Below are 24,022 nucleotides of genomic sequence, written 5' to 3' on the forward strand. Positions count from 1 at the left end.
TGGCAGCTCCCATTGGTCCTCTAGGAAGTTCCTGAAGTTGCTCAGGTACTGTAGCAGTTCCCAATTGGTCCTTTATGAAGGTCCTGAAGTTGCTGCAGCTGTAAAAGGTTCGCATGGCCGCATGGCCATGCACTAGTATCAGCTTATGTTATGAGCTTTAGCTACTCAGTGGTCTTGTCTGCTTGTGGTCAGGGTCTGGCTGAAATGAGCCACTAGAATTCTGGCACCTCTGGTGACGAGTTTGTATGGTGAATTCAGGGCTGGCGTAAAGCCATTAGAATTCTGGCTCCACCGGAGAGGAGGTGTTTGTGTGCTTGCTACTCCCTGACCATTGATTGCTTTTGCTCTGTTAGGCAGCTGTGTTCCCCTGTGACGCTAACAGGGCACAGCGTTTTCCCTTCTGTGCGACTCTGTGAAGTAACAGAGTTCGCTTCTACCGCCATATTGTGCCACCATTTGCTAGCAGCAGGTTGGTCTCCTGCACGGTGGACCCCGGGTTGCGAACGCACCAATAATAATATCTAAATATACTTGGTGCGTTCCGCCAGCCCTAACATCATCAACTTAATATTTGATTGCACTTCCTTTGGATAATTAACTGCAATCAATTGCTTCCTATAACAGTCAACAGGCTTCTAACACCTTTCAGCTGGAATTTTTTACTTATTTTGCAAACTGCTCTAGGTCTCTCATATTTGAAGGGTGCATTCTCCCAGCAAAAATGTTAATATCTCTCCACATGTGTTTAATGGGATCTAGATCTGGACTCATTGCTGGCCACTCTTCAGCGTTTTATTTCCATCAATTTCTGGGTGATTTCTAGAAGTATATTTGGGGTAATTGTCCTGACTTTGGATGCAAATCCCGCTTTCTGACACTGGGCACTACATTGTGACCCAAAATCCATTGGTAATATTCATATTTCATGATGCCTTACACACAGTCAAGGCACCGAAAGGAAGCAAAATAATCCTAAAACATATTTGAACCTTCACCATATTTGACTGTAAGTGCTGTGTTCTTCTCTTTGTAGGCCTCTTTCCATTTTCGATAAACAGTAGAATGATGTGCTTTACCAAAAAGCTTTATATTTAAAGCACCTGTCCATGAGACTCCTTTCCAGAATGATTTTGGCTTAATCATGTACATTTTGCAAACTGCAGTCTAGGTTTTTGATGTCGTTGTGCTAGCAGTGGGGTCCTCCTGTGTCTCCTGCAATAGCATTTCATTTAATTGAAATGTTGATGGATAGTTAGTGCTGAAACTGATGCACCTTGAGTCTTCAGGATAGTTTGAATTTCTTTGGAACTTGAATGTGGCTTATTTTCCATCATCCGGACTTCCCTGCTTTGCAAATTTTCATCAATTTTTCAATGTCATGTAATCTTGACATTGTTGATGTTGTTCAATAATTTTGGATCTCAAGTCCTCAGACAGTTCTCTTCTCCTTTTTCTGTTCTCCATGCTTAGTGTGGCACACAGATCCAACTCAACCTCTCCCCTTTTTATCTGGTTTCAGGTGTGATTTTCATATTGCCTACACCTTTTACTTGGCACAGGTGAGTTTGATTGAGCATCACATGCTTGAAACAAAGTGGAAAACAATTTTTGAGAGTTGCCAATAATTTTGTCCAACTTATTTTGTGTGAAATTATGTCTAATTTGCCTTTTTTCCGTTTTTTGTGTTGATCCAATACAAGCAAAGTAAATAAACATGTGTATTACAAAACATTTGCAATTGAAGTAATTTTCAAGGGGAAATACTTAATTTTCTGGAATAATTTCAAGGGTGGCAACTCATTCGGCCATTACTGTATCTACTTATCTCTAATAAAAGAGTGAGCAACCCGATAGTGGTGATTTTTCGAAATAATACCTAGCAATAAAAAACACTCTTAGGTATCACTAATGACCCTCGAAAAGCCCTGACTTTCACTACGTCTTGAGATTTTGCAATGTCTCTTTGTTTGCATTAGCTGAGAACTGCCACGTAACCTAGTAAGCTGTTACCGATCGGTAAGTGGTCTAATGATGCTACCGTTGTCCGGTCTGTGGTAATAATGAGAACTGTTTATATGTGGCTTGTCTCCCTCATCCTATTAAATAGTGAACATGCATCTTATGTGCATGAAAAGCCTCTGCGTGTGTCTAGTTTTTGGTAATTCTTAGTAAATTGTGTGTCCAGTACTGTACTGTACTAATATACTGTAATCGCAAAAGTTTTCACTTTAAAATCGCATGTTTCTTTTATCAACATTTTCTGTTACTAAATGTTAATTGTGCAGTTCTTATAAAATCAGTTTTCTACCTTCATTGTCCAGTGTATATCGAAGGCGACATCGCACTTTAAGACCGCACATACGGTCAAAAGAAAGCATTTAACATGATTGTCATTGAAACCCACTTTATTAAATGGTATAAAGCCCCTTTGCTGTTGTTGCCAGGCGTTTTGTTTCTTTTTTTGCAGTTTAACTGAGATTTGTCAACTAGCTTAGGCTATTACTGTAGTTTCCATGGGTTTGCAACATATTGCTGCCTCCCCTGGAGAGAAAATGTCTATTTCCTCTTTGGTACAGTAGAGAGCAGGCTTACAGTACGAACCCACAGCTAATTGCCTGCCGATGCTGCGAGCTGGTGTTTCCTTCAATTTTTACATCTGATTCTTTGAAAAATTACCAAGATCCTTTGATAGCTGTCACACCTTTCTGACTCACCGAGCTGCCTATATAAAGGGAATAAAATGGACTCTGCCCCCGAGATAGTAAGAATATATACTTTTATATTTTTTTAACGTGAATTTTCGTTCCTATTATTTACAGGAGTCCCATACGGCTAAGACAACAAGATTGCTGGCAAGAAAGCCCAACTAATGAAGCTGTAAGTTCATTAGTGTTTGCAATCAGCAGCAAGCAGACACCCTCATCAGGGCAGGAGGCTGCAAAGAGCCATTCATCAGCATGAAGTGTTATTCATGGATGACCCCTAAATCATTGCACTAGTAGTAGATGCACTGATTGGACACAGCATGGGAGCGTTGGTACTTTGCATTAGCAGACTCAGACAGGGGGAGTGAGAAAGGGATAGGCAAGCCATGGGGAAATCCTGCAAGCAGCAGCACAAATACAACCTTTTCTCCTGCCATATATATGCACACATATTTCCTCCCTCTTTGATAAGGACGTATAAAAGTAGCATTCCTGCTGAGCAGCAGAGGAAGATTATAAATCTGCAGGCTGGTGGTTGCAGTGTTTAGAGGATGCTGGGCTCCCTCCTTGCTCTGTACTGGGGAGGAGCATGGTAGGCTGCTGGGTAGGAGCACAAGCAGCAGCTGCTTCACGTGTATGCCTGGCAGTGGCTGCTGGAGCAGCTCCCAGCCTGGACAACTACTCTCAGCTTCAGTGCCACATTGCTCTCTCAGCTCCTTGTATGACCTAGGGGACAGAGGGGTGTGTGGGGGTCCCCAGGCTGGAGGAGACAACTCCCATGCAGGACCAGAAAACCAGTGTGGACTAGCCTCTGCAGGATAGGTGGCTGCAGGAACTCAGTTGCACCCCTTCAATTTATTCCTGTTTGTATTGATCTTCCATTCAGCATCCAAAAAAAACTTGCCTGATGTTTGGATTCCCCCAGTAAGAGACAAGAGAAGGTAAGTGACATATTTACTTTTGGAAGTGCACATTGTTTACATCTCAGTGACATTGTAGCACATGCAGAGTTGTAACCATCCCCAGATGACAGTGTGGCTGTCAGTGGAGTTCTTGCTCTTGTGATGAGCTACAGAAAGGGTGATCATTGTTTTTTTTTTCTATTACATCTTCTTCCAGACACTTTCTCCATCTCCTCTCTGTAAGTTCAGGAGTAGGCTGGATTGTGGGGACAGATGGTGCCATTGATCTTTCTGACATTTCCCAACCAAAGGGCAGGAATGATGCCAGATGACCCGAGCGTCTTGATAAAAAAAAAAAAAAGAAAAAGGACTGTGATCCGTATGTTTGGGAATTATTACAAAAAAAAAAGTAGAAACCCGTAACCTCTTCATGTTGGTTATTGCTTTCAGCAACTCTAGGAAAGAGAGTGAAGACAACCTGCTGGACCAGCTCAGTACACAATAACCACATGGCACCTAACCCCAGCCAGTAGAAAGAGCAAATCAACAATTGTCTTGTCCAAGAGGCACATCAGACAATAATACATCAAATATCTAGCAAGCTGCTTCTCTCCCCTCATATATTGTATCTGAGCAAATGCTATAAAATTAGTTTAACCACTGATTCTCCAAAATGCAAAATTGCCCAAATTCGCTGCAATTTTTGACCCCAGCAAACAATATCTGCCATTTCGACCATCAACCTGATAGAAAAAAAAAACCCATAACAGCTATGATGTTCTGAATCTACATAGCAGATAAATATAACCATGTTTTTTTTCCATGTGTCCGCTAAGAAATGGTTAACGTAGCTGTTAGCTGGCATTCTTGTCAATAAGAGACTGCAAGGAGTGGATGTCAGCATGTGATCATCCCGACCTTAACCCTGCTGGGAAGAGATGTGTCAATATCACCACAGCTGCTGCTTTCTTGCCAGAAAGTTCATTTCCTTCTATGTAGGACAAAGGGGGATTTTATTGTGAAAGCGGCCCTGACATCGCCGCTTGATTTCTGCTAATTGCAGTAAAACCGCACTGATTTAGAAAGAACTAGTGTATTTTGTCAACACAGCGCTGGTAGGATGATTGGTGGGGGAGAGAAGTCTTACTTGTTTTTGTTCTGGAAGAAGGGAACAAATCAATCAGTTGGGAGCGCATGCAGTGTTAATACAACCAGGCTTAACCTGGCAGCATTATTACAGATGGGATGTATAGCGCCATACCATTAGTCGGGTCACATGTGCATGACAACAGTCAGCACGCCTCTGTGTAGTATTATATGTAATGCTGCACCACTTAGCATTTGATCTAGGGTAAGCCATGCTCCAAAGTCTCTTGCATCTTCTGTGCTTCCTGAAAGGTCCCAGCTAGACACCATAAAAGTGAAGCCCAAGATAAAAACTTCCATTAGCTTACCTATCTCCCTCAAAGGTCACAGCAGCCCCTTTCACACATAATATATCTAAACCTGCCGCCAGCTTTTTTTTTTCCCCCTTCTTGCACTTGACCTTAAAACATTTCTTTGGCGTGCTTGCATCCAGCGTAGCATTAGCGCCCGTTGTAATCTCTGTAGCAGCATCTTTGTAAGGCTGAGTGTCTGTTCTGACTTGTGCGTGGAGCATATGCTAGAGATTTGGAAGCCAGGGAAAGAATTCAGTGGGTGGTCTTTTTATTCTTGGCATGGGAATATGGATGTATTTGTACTTGGTGAGTCCTCTTGTAAGGCTCAACTCATAAGAAACTTTCTAAAATGCTGGAGAGCATGGTCAGGATGAGGAATACAGCTAATCACAAGTGTCACCATAGAGAAAACTCAGATAAAGGGTTAATTCTAATGAATTATTGACTTTACATATCTATTTATCACTGCATAACGCAGAATTCAAGGGCATCATCCACAACATCTTATATTTTTTTTTTGTTTTTCTCTGCACTCCAAAATCCTGTGTGTATCTTAATGATCAGCTCAGAAGTTTGAAGCAAAGTTGAATATGTGTTGCCACCTAAACTTTGCAAACAGTAATAAGACTCCTTACACCAACTGGACCTCTGTAAGAAGAACCACTATCCCCGAAATTTGCCCCGTTATGAAAGTACATTACTGTACGTAGTTTCTGCTTTATCTTCTAATGATGGAAACTTCACATTCTACCAGTTCCTCTTCTTAGGTACCGAACAATTATTACTAGAGTACTTACCACTACAGGCCCCGCTCATTTTTACGTAATGTCGTGGTTTATTTTGATATTTTTTGCCTTGGTCACTATAGAAGCTCCAGTCATTGAACCCCTCATTTGGCAGGTGCCTCCTTCATGAACTGTTAATATCGGGGGCTGCATTGTATTTACACTTAGTTATAGGAGAAGACTTTACACCGTCTACCATACTTTGTTCTTAGGCTAAATTTCACCTAGTAATTAAAACTGTTTAAATGGGAATTTACATCACATGCACTTTCCCAAAGGTCTCCTAATATATAAAATAGCCACTTAGTAATCGATTACCCTAAAAGTTAAAAAATACGATATATACATATGTAATACGTGTGTATATACTTGTGCAATGTATACGTGTGTAATATATATGTATAGATTTTACTTTTTCTAGCAGCTCTGTTTTCTTGTCCTGTTCTGCTTATATCTCCGGGAAAGTGAATTTTAGCCTAACATGTATAATCCATTTAGCCAGTTGAGGCTAGTACTTCTGTTAAGCCCCACTGAGCTACAGTAATTATATTTCATAGTAATAACTTAGGAGGTATCATACAGAGAACAAGAGTCAGGCTCGCATTGTAAGTTGTAATAACACGTATTCATCTGAAAAGAGAAGGAAATGGTACAGCTCTGCCACCACACATTAGTCAGCCTTTTCTTATTCCCACTCTATGTACAAGCACTGATCCCTCCAGGCAGTTCATCCAGAGTTTAATTTAATAGATCACAAAATTATAAGACCATTACCCACCGCCGACTGTATTAATCATCAAAATAATTCTATTTTATTATTATGATTGTTGTTGTTTTATTTGCATCATCTTAATAGTATTAGATAGCTGTTTCCTCTTGAATTACACCTAGGTCTATAATCCGGCAAATAATGCATATAGTATATTTTATATATCTATAAATACGCACGATTACGCATTTTTTTTTAAATGATTTTAAGAGGGCAGTCATTAAGAACTATCATTATTTTTTAATGCTTTCATAGAGAAACAGGAAGGAAATTATAATTTTGCGAGTTCGCAGTTTGTGTAAGTTAGGTAGTTTGATTGTTTTCGGCAACTTTCGCAATAAGCGCAGTGATGCTTTAAATTTACCTTATGTAGCAAACATGATCAAACATTGATTAATTGATGCCCCTTATAATGTCTGATTTATTTCGTATCATTTTGTCTCAGGCTTTATGAAGCTCTCTTTACAATTGAGATTAATGCATCGGAGCAAGTGGTTTGGAGGGCTGCATACATTTCCAGTGCCTTTGTAATCAATTTTAGACCCCAGCATTCCACAATGGATCTGCCTGCATCCAAACCTGCCTTATTATAGAGAATTAACTCGCTTTGTGATTGATAGCAATATTTCTCCATCTTGATCACACCATTTGTTTCCAAATAAGTGTTATGGCTTCTCAGCCTCGGTGTGGAAACTCCAGACTCTAATTGCATTTATAGGAGGCCTTGATTTGTCACACATAGAAGCTATCCGGAGAACGGCAATGCCTCATTTGTTTTTTTGTTTGTTTTCTTTCCCTTTTCCTCTGAAAGTGTGCAGATATATTATTGATGATCATAATCTGAACCTTTTTAAAAGGGAAGCCAAACCTAGCCATAAGTATTGCTTCATATACAATTCATTGACAATCGCACAGGATTTGGACACACTATTCAAATCTGCACTATTTCAATGTATGAAGGTCTGGCGCATTCATATCCCAATCGGTGCCCCTAATTAGACGACACGCCATTGCTAACCGATCTATATACAAGAAGCCAATGATAAGTATTTCCATGTAAATCACTCTAGAATAATGAATCTAGACTCTTCCATTGATAGCACCTGGCACTAGCCCCTCAGCCCAGACACTGTATATATGATATCTAGAGTGGGACCTTGGCTGCAATACCACCTTGATGTAATGTCCCTTTACTACTCTTCGTGAAAGTGTTTTCTTGTAAGTCGACTTATATTAAATACAAAGCGCTGTCAGAAAGCTGGTAACTTTAAGAATATTGAAAAACCTCCCACCTCCTCGCAATAGGTATTAATATGCTGCTATTGTCCAAATCTGGAATGCATAGGCAATTTCACATTGTCAGGAAAGTCATTCATTTCTCTAATCTTACATTTCATCTTATTAGGTCATAGCTGGGCGCATTTCTAAGGAATATATGTGTGTGTCTGTGTGTGTGTGTATGTGTGTGTGTGTGTGTGTGTATATATATATATATATATATATATATATATATATATATATATATATATATATATATATATGAGACCTTTTTACTTCCCATTAAACTATTGAACAGAGGAAGTCCTTAATTTACGGAATAAAATGTAGTAGATTAATTTTGTTAATTAATCACATATACCACAGATATATATATATATATATATATATATATATATATATATATATATATATATATATATATATATATATATATATATACATATATATATACATACATACTTATATGCTTTATTGCTTTATCGCACTATACTGGAGTATTGCTCACAGACTTTATGTATATGTCATCCACATCAATTTTCCAACTCTGAAGCTATTGTATCTAGCGTGCCCCTTTCCATAGGACACAATGCTCTTTGGCTGATCTAGACATAGCAGAGCTGAGGTTCTCATCCACCTGCTTATGTATACCATTGTATCTCACTAGTTTATACAAAGATGATGCCGAAGGTTTAATGATCTAGAAACCCCATATAGAACCACTTATAACACATTTTGATTATACCTGTTGCAAACATAGCTCAGAAACATTTTCTATTCTTAGGAGTCATTTACTTCAACTAGAAAGACAGGTTTTTTTACAATATTTATAGTATATTTTGACACATCAATCATTTCACTTTTTTTTTGCCACGCCTAGTGCAAAAGAGTAGCAAAATATCACAAATAGGATTTTGGCCGTGGTTGGGAAGAAGATTCAGTAATAATCTGTGATATTACCACTAAATCTGAATACCGCTTCAGAAAAAAATACAAATACCTTTATGCCAATGAATCAAGTCATCTCTCATACTTGAGGGTCAATGGATGGTTTTGGCTGCAGTACAGTTTAGCTGTTTAGTTCTGCTTCCTCTCTGTAATATAGCAGAATAGATGTCAAAAAATTACTTGATAAATCACAGTCACTGCATTTCGTTAATATTAATCATAATGTTTTACTTCACTGCAAATGCAAACAGCCGCCATTACATCTTACCAAGAGGTTTCTAATAGAGATAGGCTCATCGTGTTCTGGAGCAGAATGTCATCTCCCACTTGGGCTGCCCTTTCTACAAGAACAATTAAATGCCATTTTGCTCTTTCATTTTTTTTATTTCAATAAGTCACTGTCCAGCATGAAATATAGTTTGCTTTTTAATGTCTTTTTTCCCCAGAAAGCATTGGTATCATTCCCCGCCATTACCGAACACCATTGTAATAATGGAGTCTATGCTATTACAGTCTGCCTACAATATTTAATGATATTACACCAGTGGATGTATGCTTACTTATAGAAAACCTCTACTATGTGGGTATGTGTGTGTGTACATGGGGGTGTAATGTTTACTAAGTGTGTATGTGTGTACATGGGTGTGTAACCTCTACTATGTGTGTATGTGTGTGCATGGGTGTGTAATCTCCACTATGTGTGTGCATGGGTGTGTAACCTCTACTATGAGTGTATGTGTGTACATGGGTGTGTAATCTCCACTATGTGTGTACATGGGTGTAACCTCTACTATGAGTGTATGTGTGTATATAGGTGTGTAATCTCCACTATGTGTGTGCATGGGTGTGTAACCTCTACAATGTGTGTACATGTGAACATGGGTGTGTAACCTCTGCAATGTGTGTACATGGGTGTGCAACCTCTGCTATGTGTGTACATGGGTATGTAACCTCCACTATGTATGTGTAAGTGTGTACATGGGTGTGTGCCAATGTGTAGTTTTGTATATGCGTGAATGTCTAATAGAGGAGGAGCTAGCCCATTGCCTTTCATTCCTTATAGAAGGCATCTGTTGTACCATGTGAATAGCACATAGACCCTTCTTTTGTTAATAAGTGTTGAATGAGATCTAACACCACAAATCTAAAAAGTACCAACATTTCAATTATAATACGACCAGCTAGTGCCAGCACGCTGCCCGGGCTTTTATTTGTGCTATTAAATTATCACCATTTGATCTTCTACATTAATACATGGTCATTATTGGTGTCTATATAGTTCTCTTTGTAAACCAATGATTAGCATGTGAAAAATACTATCTTCTATGTCACATTCGTGAATATTATATAGTCAAGAGTTGTGTTCTTTCTATACTTGTAATAATTATATGACAATGCATAGGGTCCTCTAAGTACTATTTCTACTGTATAAAATGGAAAGTGTTGGACTTAATCCCTTAAAAGCCTCTTACAGAAAACAAACAGATGAGTCTAAGACAAAGCCAGTGTGTTACTTCATCCAATGGATATTTTACTAGCTCTATCTATCTATCTATCTATCTATCTATCTATCTATCTATCTATCTATCTATCTGTCTGTCTGTCTGTCTATCATCTATCTATTATCTGTCTATTTATCTAGTATCTATCTGTCTGTCTATCTGTCTGTCTGTCTATTATCTATCTATCTATCTATCTATCTATCTAAAAATCCAGAAAAATTGGAAGCAGCATATGATTGAGGTTTGGTATTTGCCTGGGGGGCTCTGCACCCGGACTCTTTCTTTGTGCTGCTCTGGTTCGCTATCTCCTATCTATCTATCTATCTATCTATCTATCTATCTATCTATCAAGATTCAAAAAAGAGGCAGCACTCCATTGTAAAGGTGAAAAATGTGGTAGGTTTAATTGACCCACATAGCCGGGCTATGTGGGTCGATTAAACCTACCACATTTTTCACCTTTACAATGGAGTGCTGCCTCTTTTTTGAATCTTTGTGAATCTGGAGTAATCATTGGACTGGTTGCCTGGGGCCCTGCACCCGAAGATAAGTACTAGTGTTGTGCTGTTCCTTTTTCTTATAATATCTATCTAACTATCTAAACATTATTATCTATCTATCTATTTATCTATCTATTATCTATCTGATCTATCTATGTATCCATTCATATATAGCTTTTTATATATTTATTTTTCTTTGACTATTTTTACCGCTGAGGACTAGCACAGAAATTATAAATATTACATATTGAATACATCAAGTTCTATTGTGTTCATTAAAAAAAGACAAATATATCATTCTCACATATTGAATTTGATACTGTTAATCTGGAATTCTAGAGACCATTATGTAGGCATCATAATGTAATTTTGTAGACCATTAAAGAGCCAGCGTTAATATATTATACACTCCCAGACCCACTCATACAGTCTAGTGACAACGCTAACATCTTTATCAGTATTTCATTCAATGTACCGCATTATTACATTAGTTATTTTGCAAGCAATACACTAATTATATCTTTTTTTCTCTCACTGCTAAGTTTTTATTCTTACCCTTATCCAAAGTCAAATTCAGAATTAATATTATATATTATTCAGAGAGACCAATAGATTTGATCATATGGATAAAGTGATTTTAAATATATGACTCATTTTGCATGACTTTTACTGCAGTTCATGTTATTTTTCAAATTTTATTTCAAGTTCAGATTCAAAATATTCCTTTATAGTTTTTTAGAATCTATCTATCTATCTATCTATCTATCTATCTATCTATCTATCTATCTATCTATCTATCTATCTACCTTTTATTCTCCAAAACCTTTCAATTGCTGTATAGCAGATAAACTGATGTATTTTCTGGCGCACTCCATGGTAGTATAAAACTTGAAAAGACCAAGGTTTAAAAAATATATACTGTATGTGCAGTTTAGATCTTACAATTTTGCTGCCCTGTGTTGCTGCCCTCTATTTTACCTGAGCTACCTTCTCGAATGTGAAAGAGTTAAGTGGCGATTTCCTTTCACATATGCTTGGCAGCACATCACCTATATTTTTTTCCCCTCCTGAGCATCTTGTTTTAGTACCCCCTGAGTATCTCCGTAGTGTGCCCGCACCGTCCTCCTCGTCGGCTTTCTTTATAACGACAACATGGCAATAGGAGAAGAGACGAGGCTGGCAGGTGCTTCACCACTTCTCTGTGGTATGCCGATTTCTAACTTTTCTTGTGTCCTATTGATTGTATAACTTATTCCGCTGCTTGGTATATCATTTATCTTATCAAATGTTTGCTTTCCACCGTCAATTATGGGTTTGCATAGTGTTACTGTTAGTGTGTGTGCATAGTGTTACGGTTAGTGTGTTTGCATAATGTTACTGTGTGTGCATAGTGTTACTGTTAGTGTGTGTGCATAGTGTTACTGTTAGTGTGTGTGCATAGTGTTACTGTTAGTGTGTTTGCATAGTGTTACTGTTAGTGTGTGTGCATAGTGTTACTGTTAGTGTGTGTGCATAGTGTTACTGTTAGTGTGTTTGCATAATGTTACTGTTAGTGTGTGTGCATAGTGCTACTGTTAGTGTGTTTGCATAGTGTTACTGTTAGTGTGTGTGCATAGTATTACTGTTAGTGTGTGTGCATAGTGTTACTGTTAGTGTGTTTGCATAGTGTTACTGTTAGTGTGTGTGCATAGTGTTACTGTTAGTGTGTGTGCATAGTATTACTGTTAGTGTGTGTGCATAGTGTTACTGTTAGTGTGTGTGCATAGTGTTACTGTTAGTGTGTGTGCATAGTGTTACTGTTAGTGTGTTTGCATAATGTTAGTGTGTGTGCATAGTGTTACTGTTAGTGTGTGTGCATAGTGTTACTGTTAGTGTGTGTGCATAGTGTTACTGTTAGTGTGTGTGCATAGTGTTACTGTTAGTGTGTTTGCATAGTGTTACTGTTAGTGTGTGTGCATAGTATTACTGTTAGTGTGTGTGCATAGTGTTACTGTTAGTGTGTGTGCATAGTGTTACTGTTAGTGTGTGTGCATAGTGTTACTGTTAGTGTGTTTGCATAATGTTAGTGTGTGTGCATAGTGTTACTGTTAGTGTGTGTGCATAGTGTTACTGTTAGTGTGTGTGCATAGTGTTACTGTTAGTGTGTGTGCATAGTGTTACTGTTAGTGTGTTTGCATAATGTTACTGTTAGTGTGTGTGCATAGTGTTACTGTTAGTGTGTTTGCATAGTGTTACTGTTAGTGTGTGTGCATAGTACTACTGTTAGTGTGTGTCCATAGTGTTACTGTTAGTGTGTGTGCATAGTGTTACTGTTAATGTGTGTGTGCATAGTGTTACTGTTAGTGTGTGTGCATAGTGTTACTGTTAGTGTGTGTGCATAGTGTTACTGCTAGTGTGTGTGCATAGTGTTACTGTTAGTGTGTGTGCATAGTGTTACTGTTAGTGTGTGTGCATATTGTTACTGTTAGTCTGTGGGCATAATGTTACTGTTAGTGTGTTTGCATAGTGTTACTGTTAGTGTGTGTGCATAGTGTTACTGCTAGTTTGTTTGCATAGTGTTACTGTTAGTGTGTGTGCATAGTGTTAGTGTGTGTGCATAGTGTTACTGTTAGTGTGTGTGCATAGTGTTACTGTTAGTGTGTTTGCATAGTGTTACTGTTAGTGTGTGTGCATAGTGTTACTGTTAATGTGTGTGTGCATAGTGTTACTGTTAGTGTGTGTGCATAGTGTTACTGTTAGTGTGTGTGCATGGTGTTACTGTTAGTGTGTGTGCATGGTGTTACTGTTAGTGTGTGTGCATAGTGTTACTGTTAGTGTTTGTGCATAGTGTTACCGTTAGTGGGTTTGCAAAGTGTTACTGTTAGTTTGTGTGCATAGTGTTACTGTTAGTGTGTGTGCATACTGTTACTGTTAGTGTGTGGGCATAGTGTTACTGTTAGTGTGTTTGCATAGTGTTACTCTTAGTGTGTGTGCATAGTGTTACTGCTAGTTTGTTTGCATAGTGTTACTGTTAGTGTGTGTGCATAGTGTTACTGTTAGTGTGTGTGCATAGTGTTGCTGTTAGTGTGTTTGCATAGTGTTACTGTTAGTGTGTGTGCATAGTGTTACTGTTAGTGTGTGTGCATATTGTTACTGTTAGTTTGTGGGCATAGTGTTACTGTTAGTGTGTATGCATAGTGTTACTGTTAGTGTGTATGCATAGTGTTACTGTTAGTGTGTTTGCATAGTGTTACTGTTAGTGTGTGTGCATAGTGTTATTGTTAGTGTGTTTGCATAATGTTACTGTTAGAGTGTGTGCATAGTGTTACTGTTAGTGTGTGTGCATAGTGTTACTGTTAGTGTGTGTGCATATTGTTACTGTTAGTTTGTGGGCATAGTGTTACTGTTAGTGTGTATGCATAGTGTTACTGTTAGTGTGTATGCATAGTGTTACTGTTAGTGTGTTTGCATAGTGTTACTGTTAGTGTGTGTGCATAGTGTTATTGTTAGTGTGTTTGCATAATGTTACTGTTAGAGTGTGTGCATAGTGTTACTGTTAGAGTGTGTGCATAGTGTTACTGTTAGTGTGTGTGCACAGTGTTACTGTTAGTGTGTGTGCATAGTGTTACTGTTAGTGTGTGTGCATAGTGTTACTGTTAGTGTGTGTACATAGTGTTACTGTTAGTGTGTGTGCATAGTGTTACTGTTAGTGTGTGTGCATGGTGTTACTGTTAGTGTGAGTGCATGGTGTTACTGTTAGTGTGTGTCCATAGTGTTACTGTTAGTGTGTGTGCATAGTGTTACCGTTAGTGGGTTTGCATAGTGTTACTGTTAGTGTGTGTGCATAGTGTTACTGTTAAGGTACCGTTACACTAAACGACTTACCAACGATCACGACCAGCGATACGACCTGGCCGTGATCGTTGGTAAGTCGTTGTGTGGTCGCTGGGGAGCTGTCACACAGACAGCTCTCTCCAGCGACCAACGATCAGGGGAACGACTTCAGCATCATTGAAACTGTCTTCAACGATGCCGAAGTCCACCTGCAGCACCCGGGTAACCAGGGTAAACATCGGGTTACTAAGTGCAGGGCCGCGATTAGTAACACGATATTTACCCTGGTTACCATTGTAAAAGTTAAAAAAAAAAACAGTACATACTCACATTCTGATGTCTGTCACGTCCCCCGGCGTCCACAGGGTTAAAACTGCTTTCGGCAGGAGCGCTGGTAATGCACGCGCTGCTGCCGAGAGCGTCCCTGCACTGAATGTGTAAGCGCCGGCCGTAAAGCAGAGCACAGCGGTGACGTCACCGCTGTTACTGCCGGCGCTGACACATTCAGTGCAGGGAAGCTTTCGGCAGCAGCGCGTGCATTACCAGCGCTCCTGCCCAAAGCAGTTTTAACACTGTGGACGCCGGGGGACGTGACAGACATCAGAATGTGAGTATGTACTGTTTTTTTTTTTTAACTTTTAATATGGTAACCAGGGTAAATATCGGGTTACTAAGCGCGGCCCTGCACTTAGTAACCCGATATTTACCATGGTTACAAGTGAACACATCGCTGGATCGGCGTCACACATGCCGATCCAGCGATGACAGCGGGTGATCAGCGACCAAAAAATGGTCCTGATCATTCCCATCGACCAACGATCTCCCAGCAGGGGCCTGGTCGTTGGACGCTGTCACACATAACGAGATCGTTAGCGGGATTGTTGCTTACGTCACCAAAAGCGTGACTTTGCAACGATATCGTTAACGATATCGTTATGTGTGACTCAGCCTTTAGAGTGTGTGCATAGTGTTACTGTTAGTGTGTGTGCATAGTGTTACTGTTAGTGTGTGTGCATAGTGTTAGGCTATGTGCACACGCTGCGGACTGGTGTGCGGGTTTTTCCGCACTGATTTTGATAAATCCGCAGGGCAAAAACACTGCGTTTTTCCTGCAGATTTATCTCGGATTTACTGTGGATTTACCGCGTTTTTCGTGCAGATTCTACTGCAGTTTTACACCTGCGGTTTTTTAATATGGAGCAGGTGTAAAACCGCTGCGGAATCCACTCAAAGAATTGACATGCTGCAGAAAATAAACCGCTGTGTTTCCGCGCGGTTTTTTCCGCAGCATGTGCACAGCGTTTTTTGTTTTCCATAGGTTAACATGGTACTGTACACCGCATGGAAAATTGCTGTGGATCCGCAGCGTCAAAAACGCCGCGGATCCAGAGTAAAAACATGTGCACATGGCCTTACTCTTTTCGCAGCAGAATTCGGTAAATGGCTTGGGTACATCAGCCTTCAGGTGCTTGAAGTTCGAGACTGATAAATAGGTTGAAGCATGCTGCATTGCTTGTTATATGAATACACTGACTGTTATATATTAGTAATATGTATATGCATAACACTTAACATATGTACTTATACATCCAGAAATAGAATGCACGTATATATCTATGTATATAATTTATTTCCAGATGTGTAAGTACATATGTTAATATATATATATATATATATATATATATATATATATATATATATATATATATATATATATCTAAGTAATGTAAAATATAGTATATATAGGTGATATCTATCATTTCTATATACATATATAGCTTTGCACGTTGCATATTCATTATGTATAGCACTTTGCAGATGCACGCCTCAGTAAATATGTATGTATATGTGTATATATATATATATATATATATATATATATATATATATATATATATATATATATATATATATATATATATATATATCTGTGTGTGTGTATACTTACATACTTACCTATATGTATATGGGGTGATCTGTTTCTGGATGTGTATGTGTAGGTGCATACATAATGGATTAGAGGTTCTTGCTCTATCCTAAATGTATGCCTATTAAATAAAAGCTGTGTAACTGCATATTCAGCAACCAGTGAAGCAGAGCTGTGCAGGGCAGGATTGCCCCTCTCAGAGAGGGAAATGAAATAGACACACACATTGACTGTCTTTAAAGGGAACCTTGCACAGCACAGTGTGAACAAGACATTATTCTTGGAGGCTAGAAGCCCTGAATAGATGCGAATCTCATAAATCTGTCCAGCCTTTTGTGAGTCTTCCTGGCCCTGTTTGGAAGAAGGGTGAAAAAGTTAAAGAATTGGCAATTGGATGTCATTCTTAGGATGCAGGTTTTTCATTATAAATAACCCTGCTCATGGCTAATCCTGTAGTATTATATTAGATGTTTAATGCGATCTACTAGATAACGGATAAAGGACATTTTCCATGATAACTCACTATAGGTTACAACTATTTGCTTTATTGTTATGTTTGTCCTTGTATAACAAGGCCCGTAAATATTTTAATGCATTACTTGTATAGGAGAAGGCCTGTGCTTGTCCCTTGGCGCAGCTTTGTCACATAATGATGGGATTGTTTTTGTTATAGGACTGTGGGTAAACCCATTGAGTTTTCCTAAGAATTAGTCCTCTCTGCTACTTGGCATCTGTATGATAAAAGGGAAGTTTGAGTTGTTTCAGGAGTTTTCATGGAGCCAATTTATTCCATATTTCCCAGGAGACCGAGATATTCAGTCCTAAAATTGCATGCTACTCTCTTCATTTGAAATGTTTCAATAAAGCCGGGTCATGCTGCAGTAGGATTAGATAAATCTGAATTCCCTCTTAAAAACCCAGTGAAGCTTCTTTTTCCCAACCTACACTAAAAAAGAGGAGTGTTTAATTATCTCCACTTCAAACGTGTATTCTGCACAGCTGGATGTAAGAGTCTGTTCTAGATTTCAAAAGAACAGGCATTTATTGAACAGTTTGAGTCAACTGGCTATACTTTCTGCTGTTCCCTGTGTATAGGTATTCACAATGGAGACGCTGCACCCCTCACTGGGCAGTCTCTTGTGCCGCACATTAGAGCTACTGCCGACAGAAGTAGGTTAAGTCAGACTATTATACACCTGATCTTGGAGCGAAACGTTATTATCCTCTCTACTCTTCCATCAACAATTTCATTAAAGTTAATGCAAATAATTACCAATGTACATAGCAGATGTAATATCATTACATAGCTGATTGGTAGACTTGAAAACATGCTGATATTCAGTAATAAGTCAAACGCTTTCCCGTTAAGTGTTAAAAAAAGGAATATTGTCATTATTTGACGGCGGCAGACAATTTTATACCATGACTTTTGTAAAATCATGTTGGCGTAAAACAGACTAGTGCTCTATCTATATTCCACAGTTTCCTGCTTGGTCATTAGTAAAACTCAGGTTCATTTAAAGATAAGGTAGGATAAAATAAAGCAATAGTGTATGAATAGATTGTATAGGATTGCATTGATGTCATAATTGACCATTTCAATGATTGCTCTTGACTTCCATGATTTATTATTGTGGTTACACGGATGTCCTTTTACCGCAAATAAGGCACACATCAATAATTCCTTATTTTGTCCTCATCCTCATTTTGCCTTCTGTGCTTCATTCTAGTTTTTCTGTTGCTGAAAAGCATTGATGTGTTTTCCAAGACCTCTTGGTTTGTCTGCGAAAGCAAAACAGTCAATACATGTGCGGCTCAATATCATTTAAAATAACTATAAAATGTAATTTTCATTGAATCTTAGCTGTGAAGAGTAAAGTGCCAAATACCAGCTCACAAAAAATACAATATTCTCTCCAGTCTTTTTCCATCTTTCCTTTTGTTTGGATATGTTGGTGGCATTTAATGGAGTGGATCATTCACCTAAATCTTTACCTAAATTCAATTTTTCCTCTAAAATGTAATAATAATATATATATATATATATATATATATATATATATATATATATATATATATATATATATATATATATATATATATATATATATATATATATATATATATATATATATATACAGCTCTGGCAAAAATTAAGAGACCACCACATCAAATCCCTGTCATGGGCAGCCCAATCTCCAGACTTGAACCCCACTGAGAACCTCTGGCATGTAATCAAGAGGATGATGGATAGTCACAAGCCATCAAACGAAGAACTGCTTAAATTTTTGCTCTAAAAGCCATGTGAAAGACTGGTGGAAAGCATGCCAAGACGCATGAAAGCTGTGATTGAAAATCATGGTTATTCCACAAAATATTGATTTCTGAACTCTTCCTGAGTTAAAACATTGGTATTGTTATTTCTAAATGATTATGAACTTGTTTTCTGTGCATTATTTGAGGTCTGAAAGCACTGGGATGTTTTTTTATTTTGACCATTTCTCCTTTTAAAAAAAAAATACAAAATTTATTGCTTGGAAATTCGGAGACATGTTGTCAGAAGTTTATAGAATAAAAGAACAATTTACATTTTACTCAAAAACATACCTATAAAGAGTAAAATCAGACAAACTGAACATTTTGCAGTGGTCTCTTAATTTTTGCCAGAGCTGTATATGTATATATATATATATATATATATATATATATATACATATTTATATCTAAAATATATATATAGTATAAAATTAATTATTCAGAATATTCTACATGTTTCCTAAATATGAAAAAGGACAGAAGTGTGTTATATAAGCTTTGACAAGATGTTATGGCCAAGTAAAAATGCTGTCAAGCAGTTACATATTACATCAATAGTTTCTCATTGAATCAGTGCTCTATAATCTTGAACTTTTTGGGGTTTCTAATGGCAGTACCAGTTCTTTGGCATTTTGGTTCCTCAGTTGTCATGAGTACTGTGGTTTTATATCATAGGATATATGGAATATTTGCCAATATGTATGATAGGGTTATGAGTAGTCTTGTTTTGTCACTTGGTTAATGGGGAAGAAATTTTTCCATGTTGGGTGAATACGTCCATGTTGGAATCTTAGGAGAAATGTTACCTAAATAAGTGACTCAATCTGCTATTTATCAGTTTAGTATTGCCCATCCATGTCCTGAGCAGAACAGTTGTCAGGCATAGTGAACTTGAACTCTGAAGCTGAAAACTAGTACTCTTCTGAACTTTGCATCCACAAGCACTATAGAAGAGGGCAGTTGAACTTGGGTTGTCATATGGTCAATTAGAAATTCTTTAATCTGGACTGAACACAAAGGACCAACCAATGTCTTGTTATTCCTGAAAGGTTCTAGTCATTTTCTTGAGTGCCCCAGACTTGTGCTCAGGACAACTGGAGCAAAAGACCAACGGCATACAAGACGGATATAAGCTGGCAGTCATTAGCATAGAAAAAGCAAAAGGTTTCAATATTCAGACCAGGGCGAGAACAGTATCAAAACTAGAAAGCCTTGAATCACAGGAGGACATCAAGATGTTCTTCAAGACTCTATAGATCTAAATGTTGTTAGTGTTCATGTGGAAATACTGGTTTGGTCATCAGCAGCCCTTTACAAAGATGAACAATTCATAGCAGCATGTTCCGCAATGCTTCACAGATGTTATCATTGTATTCAGATTTTTCAGCTGGAAATATTAAGGAGACCTTCTTTACAGAGATTGTGAAATAAGAGCATTTCAATTATTTTGTTTTCTCAGGACAGATCCGTCCAATTATCAAAGCTTGTATTTCAATAATAACCAACGTTAATACTTTTTTCATAATGTGCTCAAACCTTTCTTTGATGTGCCCTACATACATTGAACACTGATTTCTTGAAAGCCGCTGCTTCAGCGCCCTCCTGATATACTCTTAGCCATAAACAAATAGACTTGTGAGCTCCATGCTGTGCTTCACTGAAACAGGAGCCACCTTTCTTCTCTCCTTATCTGCTTTTCATTATTCTGTCCACCTATTAAGGCCCCGTCTCATATAGCGAGATCGCTAGCGAGATCGCTGCTGAGTCACAAGTTTTGTGACGCAACAGCGACCTCAGTAGCGATCTCGCTATGTTTGACACGTACCAGCGACCCGGCCCCTGCTGTGAGATCGCTGGTCGTGTCGGAATGGCCTGGACCTTTTTTTGGTCGTTGAGGTCCCGCTGACATCGCTGAATCGGTGTGTGTGACACGGATTCAGCGATGTCTTCACTGGTAACCAGGGTAAAAATCGGGTTACTAAGCGCAGGGCCGCGCTTAGTAACCCGATGTTTACCCTGGTTACCATCGTAAATGTAAAAAAAAAAAACAGTACATACTCACATTCCGGTGTCCGTCAGGTCCCTTGCCGTCTGCTTCCCGCACTGACTGACTGCCGGCCGTAAAGTGAAAGTACAGCACAGCGGTGACGTCACCGCTCTGCTGTTAGGGCCGGTGCTCAGTCAGTGCAGGAAGTGGACGCCGGGGGACGCGAAGGTGAGTATGTACTGTTTGTTATTTCACATTTTACACTGGTAACCAGGGTAAACATCGGGTTACTAAGCGCGGCCCTGCGCTTAGTAACCCGATGTTTAAACTGGTTACCCGGGGACCTCGGCATCGTTGGTCGCTGGAGAGCGGTCTGTGTGACAGCTCTCCAGCGACCACACAGCGACTAAACAGCAACGCTGCAGCGATCGGCATCGTTGTCTGTATCGCTGCAGCGTCGCTATGTGTGACGGGGCCTTTAGGTAAGCATTCACTTAGACACAAAGATACAGAATGTAGCCACTTAACCTTAAGGCCATGTGCACACGTTCAGGTTTTTTCGCATTTTTTGCGTTTTTTCGTTGTAAAAACGCTATAAAAACTCATTAAAAATGCATGCATTATGCATTCTATCATTTAGAATGCATTCTGCATGTTTTGTGCACATGGATGCATTTTTTTCCGCGAAAAAATGCATCGCGGTAAAAAAATGAGCATGTTCATTAATTTTGCGTTTTTTCTGCATTTTCCCGCGATTCTATGCATCTGGGAAAAAAACGCACAAAAACCGCGTCAAAAAATGCGATAAAAACACATGCGGATTTCTGGCAGAAATTTCCGTTTTTTTATCAGGAAAATTTCTGCAAGAAATCCTGACGTGTGCACATACCCTTATGCTTATGGTCAAGTCCTGTATTACTGGCTAGAAAATACATATGTATATGGGGCATACAACAAATACTTTTCAGTCTTCTGCTAGTCATTAGATGCAATTAATTTGCCCTTATACTACCCACATAGGAGGTCTTGTACATGACTTTTAACAGCAGTTGGAATAGTCTGCCATTTTATTTCTCATGGAAAAAAACTGAGTCCCCATGTAAAATTGCATAAATCTACAAAAAAGTGAATATCCACAAAAAAGATATTTAAAAATGTAATTCTATTGAGGGGGTCAATGCACAAAAAGAAAGTTCATGACAAACACATCAGGTAGCGGTATGATATAAGTAGTCAGTGCTGTATTTTTTAGTAACTGATATGGCTGTACATAAAATATAGCATTGACATAGTACAGTATAATAATAGAAATACAAGACCCCAATCAAGACCCCAGGAGTCCAACGTATGTTTCGCCTTGGCTTCCTCTGGGGTCATGATTACTGGGTTAGTCTATATTTCACTCATAGCTCATTTGTCATCTGACAGTTGCATTGAATCTTTAATGTATTATTCATTTATGCTATTTTTGAATCCATTTGGTGGAAATATATATATATATATATATATATATGTATATATATATATATATATATATATATATATATATATATATATATATATATATATATATATATATATATATATATATATATATATATATACAGCTCTGGCAAAAATTAGGAGACCATCACATCAAAACCCTGTCATGGGCAGCCCAATCTCCAGACCTGAACCCCATTGAAAACCTCTGGAATATAATCAAGAGGATGATGGATAGTCACAAGCCATCAAACAAAGAAGAACTGCTTACATTTTTGCACCAGAAGCAGTGTGAAAGACTGGTGGAAAGCATGCCAAGACGCATGAAAGCCGTGATTAAAAATCATGGTTATTCCACAAAATATGATTTCTGAACTCTTCCTAAGTTAAAACATTAGCATTGTTGCTTCTAAATGAGTATTAACTGGTTTTCTTTGCATTATTTGAGGTCTGAAAGCACTGTTTTTTTTATTTTGACCATTTCTCCTTTTTTCGAAAAAAAAATACATTTTAATCATTAGAAAATATAACACTGACTTCTTATATTATACCCACACTTGATGCGAGAGTCATGAATTTTCTTTTTTGTGTATTATCGTCCATGTTTAGAATACCCACTTACTCTATATATGCATTATTTATATCTTTGTGTGTATTCCCATGTAAAATTGGAAGAATATGGAAAAAACGTTTAGGCGTATTTGCTCACGACAGTCTATGGGTATCATATTTTGGTTCTGTACAAAACAGATGTATAATACATCCATACACATTAGCCATCAGATAAAGCTTAATAACTGACTTTTTTTTTTTCTATTTATAAGCTTTGATAGCTAGAAAAATAAATGCAAGGAACATCTTGGGATGTAAGATTCATGAAAACCACACAGTTTTCCAGGTCAGTGACATCTCTAATGGGGGTGCAGAACTTGTAGTTGCACACCAAGATAGCAGCAATTGTCTCTGAACATGTGAATGCAAGTACTGTTGATCCAGGTGGTTTTTTACAAAGTCAAACTACTCAAGGAATGATGTAGCAGCAAGAACTTGAAACTCTATTAGCATGAAGGAACAGCTGCGGTCTTGTACTTTGTCCAGAGTTGGCAAAGGAACGGGCGTGATCAGTTTGTCAGTGTTCAGTGAATTTGGAGGCATCTGATGGAGGCTTGTTATGTGGCAGAAGGTCTGAAATTCAAAGATTGTGCATCTAACACTTGCACAAATGGTTTTCATGTTCCTGTATTGAGCAATGCATTATTGTCTGGTCATAAGCTGCAAAAATTGTCAGAGTCTGCTGTCATATTCTTCTCCATCACAGCTGTCTGTCCTGTCAACGCTTACCACCACTTGTCCTTTGTACTCTAGTCACTGACATCTAGATCTTACGGCCAGACATATGTACAAGTCACGGGGTTACATCTGAGCAGGTGATCCATTTATTCTAATGCAGGTTTCAGCCTAAAATATACAGAGTGTTGACTGGATTGTGCCGTAATGGAAAGAAAAAATGATAGTCTACTCTATAACCAGCAGATAACAAAAGAATCTAAACTTTCCGGTGAAGTATAATTTAGCCATTTGTGCACCATTTGAGTGAAGAATGATCTTGATTAGACTATCACAATGGGAGAAGATGGAAACATAATACAGACAGATGTATAATAAAATT

General features: G+C 38.2%; 1 protein-coding gene and 1 long non-coding RNA gene across 10 annotated transcripts in view; one reads left to right on the plus strand and one right to left on the minus strand.

Moving 5' to 3' along the window:
* LOC143793003 (uncharacterized) overlaps positions 1-8,975 on the minus strand; it is a 110,024-nt gene extending 101,049 nt beyond the window's left edge. Inside the window, exon 1 of the long non-coding RNA XR_013220026.1 lies at positions 8,879-8,975. This is a non-coding gene — a long non-coding RNA (uncharacterized LOC143793003). The remainder of the gene's footprint in view (positions 1-8,878) is intronic.
* TENM3 (teneurin transmembrane protein 3) overlaps positions 3,279-24,022 on the plus strand; it is a 1,770,339-nt gene continuing 1,749,595 nt past the window's right edge. For 7 of the 9 annotated variants that reach the window (XM_077279548.1, XM_077279545.1, XM_077279547.1 and 4 more), the window contains exon 1: positions 3,280-3,646. The gene's annotated coding sequence lies outside the window, so the exon portion shown is untranslated. Of the gene's footprint in view, positions 3,647-24,022 lie in introns of all 9 variants that reach the window. The other 2 variants (XM_077279546.1, XM_077279550.1) reach the window with 2 other exon arrangements.

Source organism: Ranitomeya variabilis, chromosome 1 (genome assembly GCF_051348905.1).
Source record: "Ranitomeya variabilis isolate aRanVar5 chromosome 1, aRanVar5.hap1, whole genome shotgun sequence".
NCBI classification, from domain to species: domain Eukaryota; kingdom Metazoa; phylum Chordata; class Amphibia; order Anura; family Dendrobatidae; genus Ranitomeya; species Ranitomeya variabilis.